The following is a 22493-nucleotide window of genomic DNA, read 5'->3' as shown; positions in this document are numbered from 1 at the left end:
AACCTAAAACTATTAAACTATTATCTACACAAATAAGCAATAGATACCTAAATACACCTGGTAGAATGTCTCCAAGAGTTCACAGTGTAACATGCACAGATCTTTCCGTTTTGTGGATGTCTTCTAGTCAGTGGGGTGGCGTGGCTCAGGGGTAGAGCGGGTCGTCCAATGATCGAAGGGTTGGTGGTTCGAATCCCGCTCAAGCCCATGTCCATCCCACTGCCATTGTGTCCTTGGGCAAGACACTTAACCTACTTGCCTCGTATGAATGTGTATGTGTGTGAATAAATGTTGGTGGTGGTCGGAGGGGCCGTAGGCGTTGATTATTCGCCACGCTTCCGTGAGTCTGCCTCAGGGCAGCTCTGGCTGCAATTGTAGCTTACCACCACCGGTATGACTGTGTATGAACGAATAATGGACTCTGTAAGCGCTCTGGGGTCTCTGGGGTGTCACAAAGAGCGCTATATAAATCCAATCCATTATTATTATTGTCTTTTGTCTTTGGCAACACTAACACCAGTACCGCACCGGCGACCAACTAAAGTTAGCTAGCTAGCTAGCAACACCCCGGCAATGTGGCATTCCGTACATTTTCACTGTTTCTGGCTTTTAGCCGTGCAATATGAAACTTGCATTCCCCTCGCTTTCTTGCTCCAATATGTGCGGCCCATGCTCAATCGATGCAATAGCTAGCCTATAGGGGCAGTGGTATGGCTTTGCCAAAGACAGGAGGGTAATGGCTAGAATCCATCCACGTTACAGCAGGCTGCCTGTGACCACAGAAAAGAGCTCCTAGAAAAACCTAAATGTTCACTCACATCTGCCATTGTGTTTATTAACACAATGGGGACGAACAACGGACATTGTGTTTCGATTCCTCCCGTTGTGGACTGAAGCATGGATATATCCGTGGCAAGTTGTTTAGGCTTTTATTCCTGCACTGCAGATGTACCCTAGTCTTTGAATTCGCCAAAGTGCAATACCGGCCTGATCCTCCTAGGGGCGCTGTCGCGATAATGCAGTGTGCCCTGTGGCTGAACGGAGCATTATTTTTTTTTTTACTTTCAATCAGAGTTTCAAAGAGTTTTCAGTTAGCTGGATTCTGGATGTGCAGCCTGTAGCTTGGATTACGCTTTTTGGATCGCGGATTTCACTATGCAATAAGGGGATTTATCATCAGCCAATGGACATATCGATCTACCAGATGGCGATCGATAACGGGGAAATGCTCGGGGGGATCCAACCGGCTCATGGTAAGATCTTTTTCACGTAAATTACAGCCCGATCGAGCCTTGTTATGACACGATACGATCGGCCTATGTGGCTACTTAGACGAACACGGTTATTGGTAATCAATAATAAGAAACAACGTCCCCCGCCCCCCTCCCCCCCTTTCATGCATACATGCTTGAGGATCGTGCCGATCATATGCAGTTTGAGTTTTAACTGTAGCATCTGTATAACGGAAATGTCATTGGATATAACGTTAGTAGCTATTAGCCCTTTATCTCGCCTTCCAGGAAATATCCTAGCCGGAATCCCTTATAATGCTTATTATATTCACAACGCTATAAAATGAGAACGTATTGATGAAAAAAAAATCTGTAAGCCATTTTGAAGGGACGGTTTATGGTCTCGATTGACAATGAGAATGGACAGATAGCAATACTATAAAGTATAGATTTAGCACTACAAACAGCCCCAAGTCTGTTTACATTTGCTGGTCCTCTTGAGTGATATTAGACACATCCCAATGGCCCCGAATGTGTTAATGAAGGACCTGAGGGTGACCTTTAAGAAATTAGATTTGGCTGACAGGAATGAACAGAAAATCTGCTGAAGCACAGGTGTAACTGAGGGGTACAATTCCCTGACTGTATTGATAAGTATGGTATCATTAAACCACTACCGCTTGATGTACTTTAACTTCTGGCCATACAGTACACGATATCTAAGTATGATGAACACTTTCCCACATATGAAATCAGGTCCACACAAATATAACAGTCTAAGGTTTAATATAGCAAAAGGTATATACAACATTCACTTAATTACATTTATGATTTGAATGCACTTGTAAGGCAAATGAGTATTCGTAGGCAAATCAACACTGAATGTCCAATCTCTGGTTACGCAGGAAGCAAGTATACAACCTGGTTCTTTAGGGAACTATAGCGATGGTACTTAAGGATTATAGCGGGATACTAAAGGGGTCCTGCTGGTTGTAAGTCAGTAGGGGGGGGGGGGGGGTTTGGAGAGCCGTCAGCTGCATCCCATCTGGCCAACGATTCCTGGGGAGAATTCAGGTACAGAACACAGTGCCCGCAGGATCTTGATCCACAGATGAATACACTTGGGCCCTCTTGTAGACGGTAGCTGTAGGCTGTAGGTCCACAACGAAGGAGAAGCGAGGCGGCCTCGGTCTGGGTTGAGCGCCGTCTCACCTGGGCTCCTCTCGGGGTAATTCCAACACTCACCGGCGTTGGCTGTTATCCGCTCCACAAATCAAAGCACCCAAAGCAAATAGATATTCCATGCCGTATAGGCTCAGCAGTCGTCCGGGTAGGTAATCCAATGTGCAGGTCCACTCGTCCTCGCCCAGAACTCCTCGGATGAAAGCACCACGCGTGGTCTGCCCAGCCTGGTTAAGACTCTAGATAACGCGAGGAAACGATGGGGGTGCTGCTCACTTTAGAACTCTAACCGAACGATGCACCATACATAATAGACTATTATTAACTTAATAGAAATACGTCCCACTCGACGGTACAGTGCCAAACTATGACAATTCAGCTATGAATTTACACGAGGTCTCAATGCCTATTCTGGGGCCAAATAGGCCATACTGCACAACACGTGGGTCGTGGGTGAGGCTTCACGTCTGTTACTAGGTTGGAGGGTAAAGGACTAATGGACTAAAAGAAAGTTCTACTTTACTTGCGCCATATTTATATGCACGGTGAACAAATAGTACCATTCGTATTTCGGTAGCCGTATTCCTACGCGGAACCGGGGCTAGTTGGGACATGTTCGTCGGCACTATTGAACTTGACTCAAGGGGCTTGTCTGCTGGCGCCAGGTTCTTGTCCAATGAGAGAATGAACTATTATGGGCTGTAGTAGACTAAAGGGATATTCAGTGTATATGTAGAAAGAATATACAAGGGATATCAAACGATATACAAATACTATTAAATATATATCCATAAATAAATATATATATTCGGTTTAATCTGATCCTTCACAACAACAGGGGATCCACCAATCAGAGACAAACTCATGGCAAATGTGAGATTATGCCTCTATGCTGCACTTTAGAGAGTCACAATACAACACAGTTTATAGCATCCAGTAGAGTCTGTCTACGTCAATTTGTCTGTCACATTAGCAAGTGAATTCAATTATCTTTAATGACCACCCAGCCAGGCTGGTGGAATTTGGTTTCAGTGCAGCATGTTACAGCATTTGTTCCAACATAGAACATAGAACATAGAACATATAACATCACTTACAACGTACATACTACATGCAGTTTAGAAAAAACATAAATACACAATTACAGTTCATAGTTTATGTCCATGTCAGCAGAGGTAAGGGGGGTTGTGGGGGGGGGGGGGGTACTACAGGGAGTTCAGTGTCCGTATGGCAGTGGGGAAGAAGCTGTTTTTAAAGCGGGATGTTTTGGTGGTCAGGGATCTGTAGCGCCTCCCGGAGGGCAGCAGCTGGAAGATGTGGTGTGCTGGGTGAGTGGGGTCAGAGATGATTTTTCTAGCTCTTCTAATTGTGCTTTGGCGGTGGAGTGATTCGAGAGAAGGGAGGGGGGTGCGGATTATTTTGGAGGATTTATTGATAATTCTTTGGAGTTTGTTTTTGGAGTGAGTGTCCAAATTGCTGTACCAAACAGTTATGGAGAAGGTGAGGATGCTTTGAATGATGGTAGAAGCCTGGTAGAAGCGGAGCAGGAGATGTTTTCTGTCTCTGTATTTTTTTGAGCTGGCGGAGGAAGAAGAGTCTTTGATTGGCTTTTTGTGTATGTGGTCTGTGTTGGTTATCCATTTGAGGTTATTGCTTATGTGGGTGCCGAGAAATTTGAAGGAGTCTGTGGTGATTATGGGTTTGCCGGAGAGGGCTCAATCAAGTGCAGTCTTAGCAGTGGCGGACTGGGACACAAATTCAGCCCGGGACATTCAGACGCACCAGCCCACACACCGGCCCACGCACCGGCCCACGCACCGGCCCCGAAACCGGCCCACACAACGGCCGTTATGAAACACTTGTCCAGTATTAAACAACCCAAGGCTGTGGCTAAGGAGTCAACATCAGGGAGACCAAATCTACACACCGCCCCTAGATGTGCACTCATGCACAGTGCACACACACACACACACACACACACACAGAGACACACACATACATATACCGTTACTTCCTGTCATTGGCATATGTTTTTTTTTTTTACTAACATCTTAGTGCCTCATTAGCCTAGGGATTAAGGATACATGTGTTAGGACAGAAACCTCACAACATGAAGTATTAACTACACCATAATAATATTGAGGTTTTGATCCATAGAAAAGGTCTGTGCTACACAATTTCAGTTAGATTGGATTTATTGTCCTTTAATTTGGCACTCATGACATTAGTTGCTTGCCGTTTAATCAACATCGAAAGACCCCCCACTTCCTCCCAGACACCCATTCCAAGAGCTTGTTTTCTCTCTCTCTCTCTCTCTCTCTCTCTCTCTCTCTCTCTCTCTCTCTCTCTCTCTCTCTCTCTCTCTCTCTCTCTCTCTCTCTCTCTCTCTCTCTCTCTCTCTCTCTCTCTCTCTCTCTCTCTCTCTCTCTCTCTGTGTATGTGTCTCTCTGTGTGTGTGTGTGTGTGTGTGTGTGTGTGTGTGTGTGTGTCTCTCCCTCTCTCTGTGTCTCTCTCTCTGTGTCTCTCTCTCTCTTTCTCTCTCTGTCTGTCTGTCTGTCTGGACTGGGCTCTCTCTCTCCCCTCAGGGTCAGCTGTGCTGGACTGGGCGCTCTCTCTCCCCTCAGGGTCAGCTGTGCTGGACTGGGCGCTCTCTCTTTCCTCAGAGTCAACTGCATAAGAAGAACATCAGCAATCAATAATAATGGCTTGAATTCATACAGCGTTTTTCAGCCTTTTGAAAACACCCAAAGTAGTAGTAGTAGTAGTAGTAGTAGTAGTAGTAGTAGTAGTAGTAGTAGTAGTAGTAGTAGTAGTAGTAGTAGTAGTAGTAGTAGTAGTAGTTTATTCAGTCATCATCTCACACAATACAATATACACCATCATTTAACAATATTTGATTTTACAGTGACTGAGAAGGTACAGACTGAAGCAATGCTTATATAGCCTATGCCTGTCCTATATTCTTAACACAAATTAAAAATTAAGACTCCAAAACAGTATTCTAAAAGAAAATAGCAAAAGAAAAACAGTATTATTCACCCTTGTAGTTTTCAAAAATAGCTTTACAAACCATTTTCTTAAAAACCAAAAGCGAATTACTCATTCTTAACTGTATATCAGCATTGTTCCACAAAGCGCTTCACAGAAACCATCAAGCATTAACACTCACACAGTCATACGCTACTGGTGGTCGTGAGCAGCATCAGCAAACACAGCTTCCCTGTGGCAGACTGACGGAATCATGTCTGCTATTCAGCGCCAACCACCATCAACAACCTTCATAAATACATTCAACATTAATGGAATAGGCTAACTACCAACTTAGCTGTAGCAGTTAGCTGTTATATGCAATCACATTTGTTTAACTACGGGGTAGTAGTTGACCTAGTTGTTAGCTTAAGCTAGTTAGCTGTGGTTATCTACAAACATGTAGATGAGACTAATCGAGAACATGGCTAACTGTTGGGAATTCTAAGGTACATCTTATTTAAGCATGTAAAATGGCAACTAATCAATTCAATCAATTAGATTACCAATATTATATCAACATGAAAATTTGAAAGGGAACATAATAGTATTTTATTTGAGTATTTACTATTATAATATTAGTAGCCAATTAATTTGCAGCCCGTCCTAGGTTCTGATTGGCTCTCTAGGTTAGCACTTTAGCTTCTGATGCTGTGGTGGGCACTAGTCCTAACATTGCTAACTAAACTTTTAGTCAGAGAAAAAACGTCACGAGTCACGACTATTTACGTCCACGTGCTGTAAGGAATCAGGAATACGGAAAGCACATTGTCTTGTAATAGAATGACTGAAATCACTGCAAGAACTAGTATAGGCTAGCTAGCCCTCATGAACCGGCACACACCAACAGTAGAATATGCACTAGGCTACTGCACGCACCTGTCCTTCCACTTGAACTTCATCATCATTAGCAGCAGCAGCTACTCTAACGCCAGCCCTTCCTCTACTAAACATGTCTGTAATTTTAGAACATTGTTCTGCGTCTTTTACTAGCAATTCTAGCTTTTTCAGCTCCACCCTTTCTTTTTTTGCATTCTCCATTTCTGCGCTTCTAGGCCTACTCGCGGTTGGGAGGAAACGTGAATCTCATTCACTGATGTCTCATGTCTCATTCAAGACTGGCTAACAAAAGCATGTCTTTCACTTAACACCAAGAAAACAGTGTGTATGATGTTCACAAAGTCACCAGTAGAGGTCACTCACTCTAATGTGTTTCTGGGAGAGGCGGAGCTGGACATTGTACATTAATTCAAGTATCTTGGGGTCACATTGGACTCTACATTGACCTTCAAAAAGTAATGTGAAGAAAGTGACAAACACAGTCAAGTTTAACATCGAAAACTTCAGGCAGATCAGGCCCTGCCTGCCAGTTAATGCTGCAAGGATGTTTCTGCATTCAATGATTTTATCACACATCGAGTACTGTTTTATCAACTGGTCTCTTTCATATGTCACTACTCTTACACCAATAGAATTACTCTACAAAAAAGCCATAAAAGTATTTGATAGGAAACCAATTTCATTTCATCACTGTAATGTTTTAGAAAAACATAACATGCTAAGTTTCGAGAATTTCCAAGTTTTCAAATATACTTGCTTCATGTACAAGGTTCTGCATGGACTTGCCCCTCCCCCATTGAATGAGTTCATCCAACAGAAAGCAGACACTGGCATTACCACCAGGGCCATCAGTAGAGGGGACTGTAAGGTGCCTTTTCGGTATACTACCATTGCAAAAACTGTGTTCTCTGTTAAAAGTGGTAACTACTGGAATAGCCTACCAGTTGTGATTAGAGAGTGCCCTACATACTCCATGTTCAAGACCCATCTTAAACTGCATCTTAAGGCAAACCAGAACTGTGATCATTTTTAATCTGATTTAGTTTATGCAACTTGTTTATTGATTTATTGCCGGCCCACACACTGGCCCACACACCGGCCCACATAATGGCCCACACACCGGCCCACATACGGCCCACACACTACACCGGCCCACACACTACACCGGCCCACACACTACACCGGCCCACACACCGGCCCACACACTGGCCCACACACTGGCCCACACACCGGTACACACACTGGCCCACATTAGTGGCCCATACACCGACTCACACACCGGCCCACACACCGGTACACACACTGGCCCACATTAGTGGCCCATACACCGACTCACACACCGGCCCACACACCGGCCCACACACTGGCCCACATTAGTGGCCCACACACCGACTCACACACTGGCCCACACACCGACTCACACACCGGCCCACACACCGGCCCACAGACTGGCCCACATACTGGCCCACACACCGGCCCACACACCGACCCACATACTGGCCCACACACCGGCACACACACTGGCCCACATTAGTGGCCCACACACCGACTCACACACTGGCCCACACACCGGCCCACAGACTGGCCCACATACTGGCCCACACACCGGCACACACACTGGCCCACATTAGTGGCCCACACACCGACTCACACACTGGCCCACACACCAACCCACAGACTGGCCCACATACTGGCCCACACACCGGCCCACACACCGTCCCACATACTGGCCCACACACCGGCCCACACACTGGCCCACATTAGTGGCCCACACACCGACTCACACACTGGCCCACACACTGGCCCACACACCGGTACACACACTGGCCCACATTAGTGGCCCATACACCGACTCACACACCGGCCCACACACCGGTACACACACTGGCCCACATTAGTGGCCCATACACCGACTCACACACCGGCCCACACACCGGCCCACACACTGGCCCACATTAGTGGCCCACACACCGACTCACACACTGGCCCACACACCGACTCACACACCGGCCCACACACCGGCCCACAGACTGGCCCACATACTGGCCCACACACCGGCCCACACACCGACCCACATACTGGCCCACACACCGGCACACACACTGGCCCACATTAGTGGCCCACACACCGACTCACACACTGGCCCACACACCGGCCCACAGACTGGCCCACATACTGGCCCACACACCGGCACACACACTGGCCCACATTAGTGGCCCACACACGACTCACACACTGGCCCACACACCAACCCACAGACTGGCCCACATACGGGCCCACACACCGGCCCACACACCGTCCCACATACTGGCCCACACACCGGCCCACACACTGGCCCACATTAGTGGCCCACACACCGACTCACACACTGGCCCACACACTGGCCCACACACTGGCCCACACACCGGCCCACATTAGTGGCCCACACACTGGCCCACACACTGGCCCAAAAAAAAAAAAAAAAAAAAAAAAGTTTTTTTTTTTTTTTTTTTTTTTTTTTTTTTGGACCAGCCCACTTTGGTTCCGGCCCATCGGGATTCGTCCCGAACGTCCCGATGGCCAGTCCGCCACTGAGTCTTAGTAAGGAAGATCCGTCTTCCCTGTATCCGTCCATCAGATGCAGAATGTTGAGTATTGATTTCACATCTGGAGGGGCTATACAGACTACAGCCAGAGGTGACTGCCAGTGACTTAGCCATGAGCTGGTGACAACACTTTATAGGAAAAACAGGCCTTTTACACTGAGAATCTGTAAATGGTATAGAGAAACCCATAGCATTTTAATTAGTGAGTGGACCATTATTGTTCAAATCTACCTCATGTGGTCATTTGTGTTACGGTATGTAAGCTGTAACGTTTGGGTCTTTTACTCTCTCTAGGAGTAAAAGCTTCTAGCGCCACCTTAGAGTATTTCACCCTCTCTATTCTTCGAGGTTGTCCTGATTGCTGACTGTGTGTTTGACTCTCTTTATAATGGCCTTGTGTTTATTCTCTCATTTGTCAGTTCTTCATCTAACGTTACCGTGAGTAGCTGTCTATGGAGAGTCGTGTCGCTCCACGGCTGGAGAATGCGGCTGCCGTGTTTTTTGATTATCGTTTAATTATTATTTAGTTTGTTTTTCTTTTGTATAATACCAGTATCGCTCTTGATGTTTCAAAAATAAAAGGAAACACTGTTTTTGGTGAGAATAGCAACTACCGTCTCTGCACCTTTCTTCTGTACTGCATTTGGGTTCAACACACCTACCTGAGTCATAACAGTAAGCGACCCCAATAGCACAACACAAGACATGAACTGCTGCGGTCAGGCAAGTGATACCGGAGTCTTAAGGCGAGCACAGAAAGACTCAGAAGAAGTTTCTATCCCCAGGCCATCAGGCTGCTCAACAAACAATAAACACTATGCAACAACCATCAAATGCACACAGCACACACATCCACACGCACACACTCACTTTAAACAAACAACTCACTGCAGCACCCACTTTAGAACACCTAAACACACTTTATATTTATTGGTAAAGGATTTGCACTACAACTCGTACACCTTACTGTAAATTGTACCTAAATTGTACCTCATCCCATTTCTGCTCTGCACTATATAGTATTGTATATTAGTACATTGCATAGTATATTGTATATTGTATGGTAACTCAGTTACTTCTATTCTGCATCGAACATTGTACATATGTCTATACTGAACAATGTGACCTCTATTTTTACTTCTATTTTACATGCTATACTATTTTATTTCATACTTATCTTGTCTAGCACAGTCTCTGGAGCGTAACAGTAAGAAGCATTTTGTATAAAAGTATTCTGTACTTCTGTATGACAACTATTAAAGAAACTTGAAACTTGACAGGTATAAGAATTAGCCAAAAACTGGGCATAATTTATTATACAAACAAAAAGTGGCACTGTCCCTTTAAGGGTGAACAAAAAATACACTGGTGAATACACTAGAGTCCAGAAATAATGAAGTCTGGTCTGTGCAAGACTCACCAGGGGCAACTGCCGACAGGGAACTCAACAAAACTAGGGTCCATGGAAAAAGAGAGAGTACTCAGGAATCCTCCCGGGGAAAAATAGGGAGCGACAACGACGTCTCACACCAGGAACAAGGAGCCTCGAAGAGAGAGAGAACGCACAGGAATCCTCCCGGGGAAAATAGGGAGCGACTTGACGTCTCACACCGGAGACGCGACAGTAGGTGGTAGTGTAGTTGTACTGATGGCACGACGTCTCACACCGGAGACGCGGCAGTAGGTGGTAGTGTACCAATGGCACGATGTCTCACACCGGAGACGCGACAGTAGATGGAAGCAACGACACGACCTGGCAATGAGTGGAAGGTAGTCGGCAATACTTATGCTCTCCCGACAAGCTGATTGCCAACCACTCTCAGGTGCGTGAAACTGATTGTTCGGCACGCCCCTCGTTGGGAAGCGCGCAGAGTTCCACCAGCCCTCACAATTTGGCTGGTATAAGTCATCCGTAGCCTATATTTGATAATGTTACTATGGAAATTAGTGTTGATTTGGTGCACAAGCCTCTGATGCTTTACCATGACAACCATCATGTGGACATTTCAGTGGCAGTTGTGTTCACTTTGTGAGTCTCATCAAAGAGGCTGAGAGGAAAGAGGTCTGGATAGCTAGCATTAGCCATGAATGACATTGGAATACATTAGAGCAGTGATTCTCAAACTGTGGTACGCGTACCACTACTGGTACTTGGTGGTACTGCTGGTGGTACTTGAACAATTTTAATTAAAAAAAAATATATAAAAAATTATTATTATTATTATTTTTTTTTTTTGGTGCAGTGGCGCGATAGTTAGATAACCTAAGTGGGGAACAACCAGGAGATCAATGTGACAGAGAGTAATGCAGTCTAAACAGTCATAAATATTTTATTGAACTTCAGCCCTGATCATAACCATTTTTATTTTTAGATTTTTTTGTAATGTCAGATAAAAAATGAAATACTCCCACTTTTCTGAAAAAAGTTGTTGTTAAATCTGACATTAGAAAAAATCCATCAAAATCTGTGTTGTTGCTAATCATTGACACATGCCTAGCCTGTAATAATCCCCCCCAGAAAAATTTACTTTGCATTTGATATATTGAAAATATTTAACTTTTTGTGTTTTTTTTTTTACAATAATTTGTGATGCACACAAACTGGCATTTAAAGGGTTACAATTCGAACATGTATTTTTTTTTACGTGTGTGTGTGTGTGTGTGTGTGTGTGTGTGTGTGTGTGTGTGTGTGTGTGTGTGTGTGTGTGTGTGTGTGTGTGTGTGTGTGTGTGTGTGTGTGAGAGAGAGAGAGAGAGAGAGAGAGAGAGAGAGAGAGAGAGAGAGAGAGAGAGAGAGAGAGAGAGAAAGAGAGAGAGAGAGAGAGAGAGAATGAAGGACAATTGCTTGCTGTGTGTGAGAGAGAGAGAGAATGAAGGACAATTGCTTGCTGTGTGTGAGAGAGAGAGATAATTAAGTACATTTGCTTGATTTATTGATTGATTGAAAATTGTATTAACAGATTGCAGAATGGGTACAGTACAGTACAGCTCAATACATACAATTGTTAAGGGGATGCAGACCAGATAAAGACTTTCGTCTTGTTTACATCAGGGTTCCCCATTTTCAATTCATCATAACATATATGACATACTTGACATATAGATAGACAGTACTGCTACATCTATACATTTATGACATAACAGATTTGCAAATACAGTACTGTTTGTGATACGAAAATAGTCCAGAAAAGAGAGTATATACATTTGACATAGAAACTGTACATTGGAGGAGGTTGGGGGGGGGGGGGGGGTTGGGTAGGAGGAGTGGGTGGGGGACACTGTACAACTGAACAAGCAAAACTGTACATTGGAATATTGACAAGACCATACTTGGTAATTTACTGTACATTGGGGGGGGGGTTGTGTTAGGACATTTACAGGGGCCAGTTTAGAATTGCAGTTTCCCGTAGGTGTTTTGTGAGAGTGTTTTTGAAAGTGGGTAGTGATTCACATTCCTTTACAGCTTTGGGTAGGGCGTTCCACATTGATGTGGCATAATTGCTAAACGTGTTTAGTCCCTTGTTTAAGTCAAATCTGGGTTTAACATGATTTGTGGAGCTCCCTCTGGTGTTGTGATCGTGGTATTCACTGACCTTTGGGAAGTATTTTGACATGTACATGGGTACCTTGGTCGTGTAGTGTATCTTGTAGACCAGGCCCATTGCAAGTTGCTGTACTCTGCCGTCTACTCAAAGCCATCCTAGGTTGTCAAAGTGGGCAGGGGTGAGGTGGGTTCTAGGAGTAAGGTCAAGCAGTAGTCTGACCAGTTTGTTTTGAGATGTTTGTAATTTTGTTTTTAGCGCCTTTGAGGTGCTTTGGTACCATGAGGTGCATGCATAGTCGTAGTACCCTTGAATGAGTGCTCCTGCCAGAGTCTTCAGGGTATTCTTGTTTACCAGTGAGGAGATCCGGTACAAGAATCGTGTTTGTTTTTTTATTACATTGGATGCCATTTTGTCAGAGGAAAGATTTGCCTCTAGGATGGAACCCAGGTAGGTAATATCTTCTTTCCTTGTGACAATATTGTCACCCACTGTAACTGAGAAGCCGTCGGTCTTGCTGAGTTTGTTATTTGAACCGAAGAGAATGGACTCTGTTTTGCCCATGTGTAATGATAGTTTGTTATCAGCGAGCCATATGCAGATTTTGCCTAGTTCTGAGCTGAGGGTTTTTTCAACCTGTAACTTGTTCTTGTCAGGGACCAGCAGGGCTGAGTCGTCCGCAAACAGGAACAAGTTGCAGTCACAAGCTGACGACATGTCATTTGCATAAATTAGGAACAGTAGCGGACCTAGTATGCTTCCTTGTGGAACACCACAACTCACTGTGAGGGGGCGGGGATAGGGTACCATTTACCTCCACCATCTGCTCTCTCCCCTCCACGTAGGATTGCATCCAGCTCACTGATAGACTATCAAAACCAATTGCTTTTAGCTTGTCAATCAGAATGGTGTGATTGACAGTGTCGAAGGCCTTTAGTAGGTCCAGCATGACCATGCCGCAGTATTTGCCCGCGTCCACCTCTTGTTTGATGTGGTCGTTTAAATAGAGAAGACATGTGTCAGTGGAGTGGGATGTTCTGAAGCCAGATTGGAATTCGTAGATTAGATTTTTTTCCGCAAGGTATTTTTCGACCTGTTCGTATACAATTTTTTCCATTACTTTCGAGATGGAGGTTAGGATAGAAACAGGGCGGTAGTTGCCAGGGTCTAATTTACTGCCTTTTTTGTGCAGGGGTGTTACTCTCGCAATTTTGAAGTCCTCTGGGACGTGTCCCTGTTTTATGGAGAGGTTTATTATGTGTGTGATGACTGGGGTGATGGCGGCTGCTGAGTCTCTGAGGAATTTGGAGGGGATGTTGTGATGGCCAGCGGCCTTGTTAGGTTGGAGGGCACTCAGTTTTTTGAGTACCTCATCTGTTGGTACCATTTCCAGTTTGAAGTCGTCTTTGTGGACCCCTAGGTTCTTGTAGTATGCTACTATGTGTTCTACCCCATACTGCCCTGAGTGGGAGTGTAGTTTGTTTACCAGTGTTGTGGCTATGTTTGTGAAGAAACTGTTTAAGTAATTGGCTACATCCAGCTTGTCTGTGATGAGCGTGTTGTCCGTCTTTATGTTTATGTTTGATAATCTGGTTTTAAGTTTTTTACTGCAGCCTAGTTGGTTATTGAGTAATTTCCAAAGTTTACGTGGTTTGTTTTTGTTTTCCTCGGTTTTGTCATTGATGATTTTTTTTTTTAATGTTTTGATCATGGAGTTTACGTCATTTCTTAGTCTGTTTCTTTCCAGTTTGAGTTCAGTCACGTGGGCTTGGAGTTCACTGCTCGTGCTTTTGGTAAGCTTTGACTGACTTTTACGAAACTCAGAGCATTTTTTGTCTCTGGTTTTCATAGCGGTCAGTATTTCAGTGTGCATCCATGGCTCAGCGCGATTTTTTACCTTGGTGATTCTTAGGGGGGCCATGTTGTTTAGTATTGTTGAAAATTGGGTTTTGAAACCAAGCCATGTTTCTTCAACCGGTGTACCATTGAGCTCATCTGTTCAGTCCAGACTCTCCAGTTCAAGGTTAAAGGCCTCGCTAGAGTAGGTTTTGAGGTCTCTAGATGTGACTGTTTTGTGACAGCCAGCCTTTATTGGAGATCCTGGACTTGTCAGAGGTCAGGATGAGGTCAATGGTAGTCTGAGTTGACTCACATACACGTGTGGGTTGGGTGATTAGCTGGTTGAGGCCGTGCAGATCACAAAACCTACTGAAGGATTTGAAGACGGTTGCATCTTTTTGTTGCATATCCGTGTTCCAATCCCCAATAAGAATCTTTTCTGCATCCGCAGCTCCAGCTAAGCACAGATCCAACACATCATAAAAGCCATTTGAAATACAGTTGTTCTTAATTTTCTCACTTGCTATGTTAGTTATTATGTTCTCAATGCCCCTTGCATTGTATGAGTTGTGTGGAAGAGTTTGCTAGTTCTAATGCTACCCCTTTGTACATTGTGGCTGTGTCTGACAAAAGTTAACAATAAATAATGATATTAGGAATACATTTGCCTCCTGCGTGAACTGTGCATAGTTGAATAGACTTTTTTTTAACGTCGGCCATATCTGGTGGTACTTGGAGAGCCAGCTCCGTTCTCAGGTGGTACTTGGTGTAAAAAGTTTGAGAACCACTGCATTAGAGAGAATCACATTATTCTTCTGCATAGTCAAGGGAAAGAGTGTTAAGCCTGGTCACGGCTCAGAAAAAAAAGTGAATACCGGCAGGTTCCAATTGGGCACTTGTTTGAAAATGCTGCTTAGAATTCTGAATCCATACTGACCATTTGTCTTCTTGTTCCCAAATAATGCACTTATTCTCTACAATTATGTGGTAATTTGGGTGAGAATTGCACTGTAGTTTCAGAGAAAAACTGTAATTTGTATAGCTAGACTCAGACTCTCTTGTGGAACAGCAGGTGTGCCAATATGCTTACTGTACAGATGTCTGACAAGCACACATACTGTATAGCCTACATATGTGTCAGTGACATAATTAATTATGTCAAAATACAAATCATGATTATGTAAATCATTCTAAGATCTTAGCTGTGAATGGTCAGAATGTCTGTACAGGGGTATATTTGTTGTCTGTAGACAGCAATTCTGTATCAATAATGTTTACACGTTATTTGCATCTGCACAAAGCAATGCTTGTATTTGTGCAATTCCTGCATGATAAGAGGAGTATTGACACACCAAGGATTCCATAACTTCCCCACATAAACTTACCTTGTGCCCTTTTTAAATGTAAAACATTTTCTTTCTTACAAATATTATTATTCTACCACCTATATGCTAGCTATGCTCTATAATGATTTGAGGATGGGGACAACAGCCCCAACATAGCATGTATCCCTGCGGTAAAGTGACAACACTGACTCATCCTCATCCTTTTAGGTTACGCCATCCCTAAAACGATGAAATATTGTATGGAAGCCATGTTACGGTCGGTAAGTCACTCACAGTGCTATAGTAAAACCTAAAAGATGTGGTTGCACACTTGTAACTCTGATACCAAACATTTATTGAAACATATAAAAGCCAAAAAGCTGATGAACGCTCAACACACCCCGGCTGCTATATGATCTCAATAAATAGCATCGTATAGAGTTAGAAGGGTGCAACCACGTCTCTTGGCTTATACTAAAGGAAATTACCATCATACTCTTGCAAGGGCCCATTCTAGTCTTTCAGAATGTGTGGAGAAACCATTGAGTGCTTTTTTTCTCTCTGTGACAAGTTAATAAAATATTTATGAAAATGTCATGAGCATTACAGTGCTAATGCATGGCTTAACTGCAAAATGTCATAGCACATGATTTAATCGATAATTACAGAATAACCTATTTTTTGATAGCAGGAATGATTTATGATATTATGTCAGATTATGCTGGTAGTTCACAATGCCAAAAAGGCAAAAACACATGAAACCACTTCCCAAGAAATAGCATGAAAATGAGAAGCAGGCATTAGTTTCGTCCGTCTTTTTTTTTTATATATATACAATGATGAAAGTGAAGTTCATACTTTACTGTGGATTTCTTATAATGATATCAGGGATGGACTTTTTGCACAACTTTCCACTCAAAACATTTGCTCACGCCCATTACCTTTCCTCTAGCACCGCCATCAGGCCATGACCTTTCCTCTGACCCCACCATCAGGCCATGACCTTTCCTCTGGCCCCACCATCAGGCCATGACCTTTCCTCTGGCACCGCCATCAGGCCATGACTTTTCCTCTGGCACCGCCATCAGGCCATGACCTTTCCTCTGGCACCGCCATCAGGGCATGACCTTTCCTCTAGCACCGCCATTAGGCCGTCAGGCCAAAATTACTAAATATATCTCAAAAAGTGCTGTCCGGATTGCCATACATTTTTACTGTGCACATTATCCATTTTCAAATGAGCGTATCTTCCTATTAGTTGTACAGTCATAGAATTTGCTGCCGGAGTGGGGTCGGGTTGTTGGACCTGGGGGGTCCGGGGGTCCTGGGGTGGGGGGGAGTAAGTGGGCGAGGAAATGTCTTTTGTGGTGTATGTGATAATATAATTTGAATTTGTTTTCTTATGTTTTGTATTTATTATTTTTGTTATTTCTATTGTCATTATTGTTATTATTATTACTATTATTGTCCTGTGAAGTCCTGTGAGAGAAAATGGTGGTTTTTTCAATGTATATTTGGTTTATAAACTGCTTTAAGAGGGTAATATCATTATCATCACGGGATGATATTGACGGTGGAGAAGAAGCGGTTTCACAGGCACAGGCCGCGAGGAGGGTGTTTGTTTTGAATTCCGAGCTGAAGACACAACACTGATAGCGAGTGTCTCCCAGAGCGAGGGTGAGCGGTTCATCTTAATGAAACAGTAGAAACTGCATTTTAATGTGTGAAATGTTAGCAGTTGTCATGACAGCACGTCGCATGACAACCAGAAGGCGGGGCCGTCGTTGCTACGATGAAGATCTATAAGTCGAACGGTGTTTCCGGGTGTAGGGCAGACTAAAAATCTGACTGAGACTAAGAGGGAAGAAACCAGAAGAGACTCTCTCTCCTCTCATCACGAAGGGGGGGGGGGGAGGAAGAATGACACATCATCATTAGCTTCGGCTAACGCGAGGAGGGTTTTAGGCTAAAGACCAGGCCTGACCAGTGGATTGAATAGCAAAAGGACAATAGACTGAACACACCGAAAGATCATTAGAATAGACTCTTCAAGGACAATACAATCTGTTAACATCTGAGCTGAGGTTTCTGTTTATCAAATAAACCACGCTTCTCCTTGTAAGGTATTTCACGTTGTCGAAGTGTCGAATTCTTACGGAGGTGGAGAATTATTATGGTTTGCGGATTGTACTAACGGGGAGAGATAAGGATCTTATCAGCCAGTGTCGGAGACGTCAGGACCATTAAAACGACACAACGCAGAGGAATTGGATGGAGAGCCAAACAGACGAAGACGTGCTACTGGCCAGATTGATCAGTATCTAACACCTGTTAACTATTATTATTACTGTATTGTGTTTTGTCATGTTTTATGTTCCATGTAAAAGAAAAGAAAGAAAGAAAACAAAATTTGATACAAAAAATAATAATTTGCTGCCAATATGCATGACCCCTAGACTGAGGGAGAGACCTGTTGATTTAGGTGACTGTGACCTTTCTTTCCTTCCCTGCCACCGTATGACAATGTCGGCAACTCTGTCATGTACGCAGTAAAATGTTGCACATGAAAGTGACGGCGAAATGGAGATGGTTAGGGCTGACCTTCAAAGCTTTTTTTGGCAATCGAAGCTTCGGGGCCGAGCTTCGATTTTAATTCGAAGCTTCGAGAAAAAAAATAAAAAATTAAAAAAGTATAATATATATATATTTGTTTTTATCTTATGTTGTGGGACTTGTACAGCACTTTGGTAAACTTTGTTGTTTTTAAATGTGTTCTATAAATAAAGTGGATTGGATTAATTAACTAAGTAGCCCCTTTCGTGACTGTGACGCAGCCAACAAGGTTTCACTCGGCTGCGCTGCCTCGGTGCAGTGGGGCTGCTCTCACAGCCAACGACATGACATTACATAATTATGTTGCAACCTTCGTCTATCAAGCAAACAATTATATTATATTTAATTTATAATTTATAATTTATAATTATATCAGACAATGCACCTACAAAAGCAGATGATTACAATTAAATTTGCCAACTTCGTAACACATTAGTCATAGCAGCATAGGCATAGCCTTATTAATGTATTGTGTGGCGTCGCCGTCGTGTACAACGATACTTAAGTTTTTTAGGTGATTTGACAAAGTTGTTGTAGAGCTGTGATATGCCATTTTCTTCTGGCATATCTGGCACTCGGCTTTTTTGGCATTGTCTTTGCATATTTTAAAGTGTAACCACACGTCTGATGACTTCTTCGTCGACATGTCTGTTGCACATGTCCTTGTTGTTTTCAACACGGATAATCTCCACATGCTTGTTGTAGAGAGGTGCAGTCGAGGCGCCGCTTACTTTCGTTTCATTGGAATGGAGGTAAGAAGGCGCCGCTTACTTTTGTTTCATTGGAATGGAGGCGCAAATTTTGCAGGCAAATAAAAAAATATATATATTTTTTTACCTTCGATTTTTTCTTTATGTTCGAAGCTCGTGCTATCGAACGAAGCTTCGAAGCTTTGAAGTATTTAAGACAGCCCTAGAGATGGTTAGGTCTTGGAAGAGGTCTGCAATCTACTGCGTGCATTCTTATAGTATAGTTAAGTGTATTTGACATACCTCTATAATGAGCATGCAGAGGCCAAGTTTCAGTGGGAAAATACTAAATATCGGCAAAATATCGGCTGTGTTGAAGTGTTGAAGCAAGCCTATGCTGTGATTTGCTGTCTGTTTATATGACCGGAAAATATACATTTCTAGAATCACAATGAACTATAAATCTCAAGTTCATAAATAACCAACATTTCAAAGTGAATATTCACACTTGAAAATGAAAGAAAACCAAGAAGAAAAGCTTCACTGTTGCTGACTTCCTCAAGAGTGGAGGGTGTGTCTGAAGTGGAGGGCAGACGAGCCGGAGGCTCTCTTGTTGTCCTGCCTTTAACAGTTGGGTTTCTTCATCGCCATGAAGGGGTTCTTGGAGATGGCAATTTTATTTTACACTCACCCGCTGAGATGGATTTTGTTTTGGGATATCAAAGTGCAAAGAAAGCAATGAAGAAATTGTATGAAAGCATGCTGGAATAATGTGCCTGATTGTGCAACTCTTCAAACATTTGATTGAAATGAAAAGTAACTTCAACCATTGTGTTCGCCTTTGATACTAAATAGATTTCTATAATGGAAACACTTTTCCATTTTGTTGTTGTTAGTCTTAAATGCACTGTTTGAAGTGTGTTTTTCCAGGAAGAGGATTGGGCTTCTAACCATGGTTTTGTTTCTTTTTTTTTGTTTTCTTTTTTTTGTCATGAAGAGATGTACATAAATCTCTTTCACATAAACGTCTATAAAGTTTTTAACCGATTCTGGCTGAAGTAGACTATGGATGTGTGACAAAATGAAAGCCTCTAGGACTGTCAGGAGGGGTGGGGGTACGGAGGGTGAGGGTGGTTTGGGTAGCTCAGCCTTAGCCTGTCTGTGTATGAGAGCATCAAATCCGACTTGGTTGGTAAACAGAGGCTCCGGGGACAGTTATTTTGCATGCAGACCGCTGAAGACTAAACGGAAGCCCTCTGTGATTCTGAATAGAGTAAGCTCACTGGAATTGCTGCATAAAATACCAATAAGGCCGTACACCACGACACATACAAATGTACACACGTGCTCGGCACGCGTGCACGCACATACACACATGCACATACGCACATGCACAGACTTATATGCATACTGAGCTCTCCCTCTCCCTTCCAGAGCGCTATCCCTGTGACAGCTAAGAATATCAAATCAACAGCACATTTTTCAGAAAATGGCAGATCCAATTTTATACATGTCCCTGAGGCTTCCCCCTAACTGTTGGCTCGCTGACCCTTCACTCATTCGACGCCGCTTCACGCGGCTTAGGAGGAGCTTTCAGGATTGTTTCTGTCTCCTGCAAGCCGGCGGGAGGCGTCTCTTTGGGAGGAATGCTAACCAGATGTTCAATACATGGCAACGTGAAGACATGCAAACCCGCACGGCCAGATTGGCAATAATGAACACAAGACGGAGGAGACAGAGTCTAGTCTCTTGTTTTGACGTCCGGTGAGATAGCGTTGTCTCGTTTGCCACTCACCATGATGTGTGGTAAAGGCAAAGTGTCCGAAGTTTCACTGTTGCTTTGGATTTCAAGGTATTCAACAGGTTTCAATGTAGCACGTCACCCTAGAACTTGAATTCATTGGGCCTTATTAACAAAACCTCTGAGAGTAAACGAATAGGAGGATCCAGATTATAGACAAGTAACACGTCTATGTTTGTTTTTATTTGACTCTTAGATTAGATTAGATTCAAATGTATTGTCATCGTACAGCAGAAGTGCTGTACAATACAAGGGAAAGAAGTTGGCATCTAACCAGAGTGCAAATGTAACAGTAAAGTGCATTAACAATATACAATGTACAAGTGATTAAATGGGTAGAAATAACAATCTACTGAGTAATATATGCTAAACTGGTGTATGTACAGTATAATTATGTACAGTGACACAGGTATAAATATACTATGGTAGTAATTTAATATAATATAGACAGGTGTGTATACACGTATGTGAACAGGGATTATCCAGATATATCCAGTTGTATATATATATATATATATATATATATATATATATATATATATATATGCTATACAGTATTATAGCATTATTCTACATGGCTATAATATATGGTAATATATGGGTAGACTATAGGATGAGGTAGGTTGTTATGATTGTAGTGCAGTGCAAGGCAGTAGACACACATTGAGTGTATCTTCTCTGCCATTTTAGTTTTTTCTCTGCTCCAGACCAACCTGGCCTGTCCAACGATAGTGTGTGTCATAATATACTCTATAGACCCCTTCAATTGAATTGCGTTGCTAGGTAACAGTTTGAGCCCCAAGTTTATTTTCTGTCAGCTATTGATATTAGCAAACGCTGCAACAGGAAATACACCTGGGCCCTTTATGTTGTCAAGTTTGAAAGGATCTATACAGTAATTCAATGTTGCATTACCTTCCACTGCGGGTCCTACTAATCACCCCAAAGTACCAGAAAATACCAGAAACTACCCCAAAATACCCCAAAGTATACCCCAAAATACCAGAAACTACCCCAAAATACCCCAAAGTATACCCCAAAATACCAGAAACTACCCCAAAATACCCCAAAGTATACCCCAAAATACCAGAAACTACCCCAAAATACCCCAAAGTATACCCCAAAATACCAGAAACTACCCCAAAATACCAGAAAATACCCCAAAGTATACCCCAAAATACCAGAAACGTCCCCAAAATACCCCAAAATACCCCAAAGTATACCCCAAAATACCAGAAACTACCCCAAAATACCCCAAAATACCAGAAACGACCCCAAAATACCCCAAAGTATACCCCAAAATACCAGAAACTACCCCAAAATACCCCAAAATACCAGAAACGACCCCAAAATACCCCAAAGTATACCCCAAAATACCAGAAACTACCCCAAAATACCAGAAAATACCAGAAAATACCAGAAACTACCCCAAAATACCCCAAAGTATACCCCAAAATACCAGAAACTACCCCAAAGTATACCCCAAAATACCAGAAACTAACCCAAACTACCCCAAAATACCAGAAAATACCAGAAAATACCAGAAACTACCCCAAAATACCCCAAAGTATACCCCAAAATACCAGAAACTACCCCAAAATACCCTAAAATACCCCAAAGTATACCCCAAAGTACCAGAAAATACCAGAAAATACCCCAAAATACCCCAAAGTACCCCAAAGTACCCCAAAATACCCCAAAGTATACCCCAAAGTACCAGAAAATACCCCAAAATACCCCAAAGTATACCCCAAAGTACCAGAAAATACCAGAAAATACCCCAAAATACCCCAAAGTACCCCAAATAGTGTGTAATAGT

The sequence above is a fragment of the Notolepis coatsorum genome (assembly GCF_963971535.1).
Source record: "Notolepis coatsorum genome assembly, chromosome: 16".
In the NCBI taxonomy this organism is placed as follows: Eukaryota; Metazoa; Chordata; class Actinopteri; order Aulopiformes; family Paralepididae; genus Notolepis; species Notolepis coatsorum.
This window is presented reverse-complemented; position numbering follows the sequence as displayed.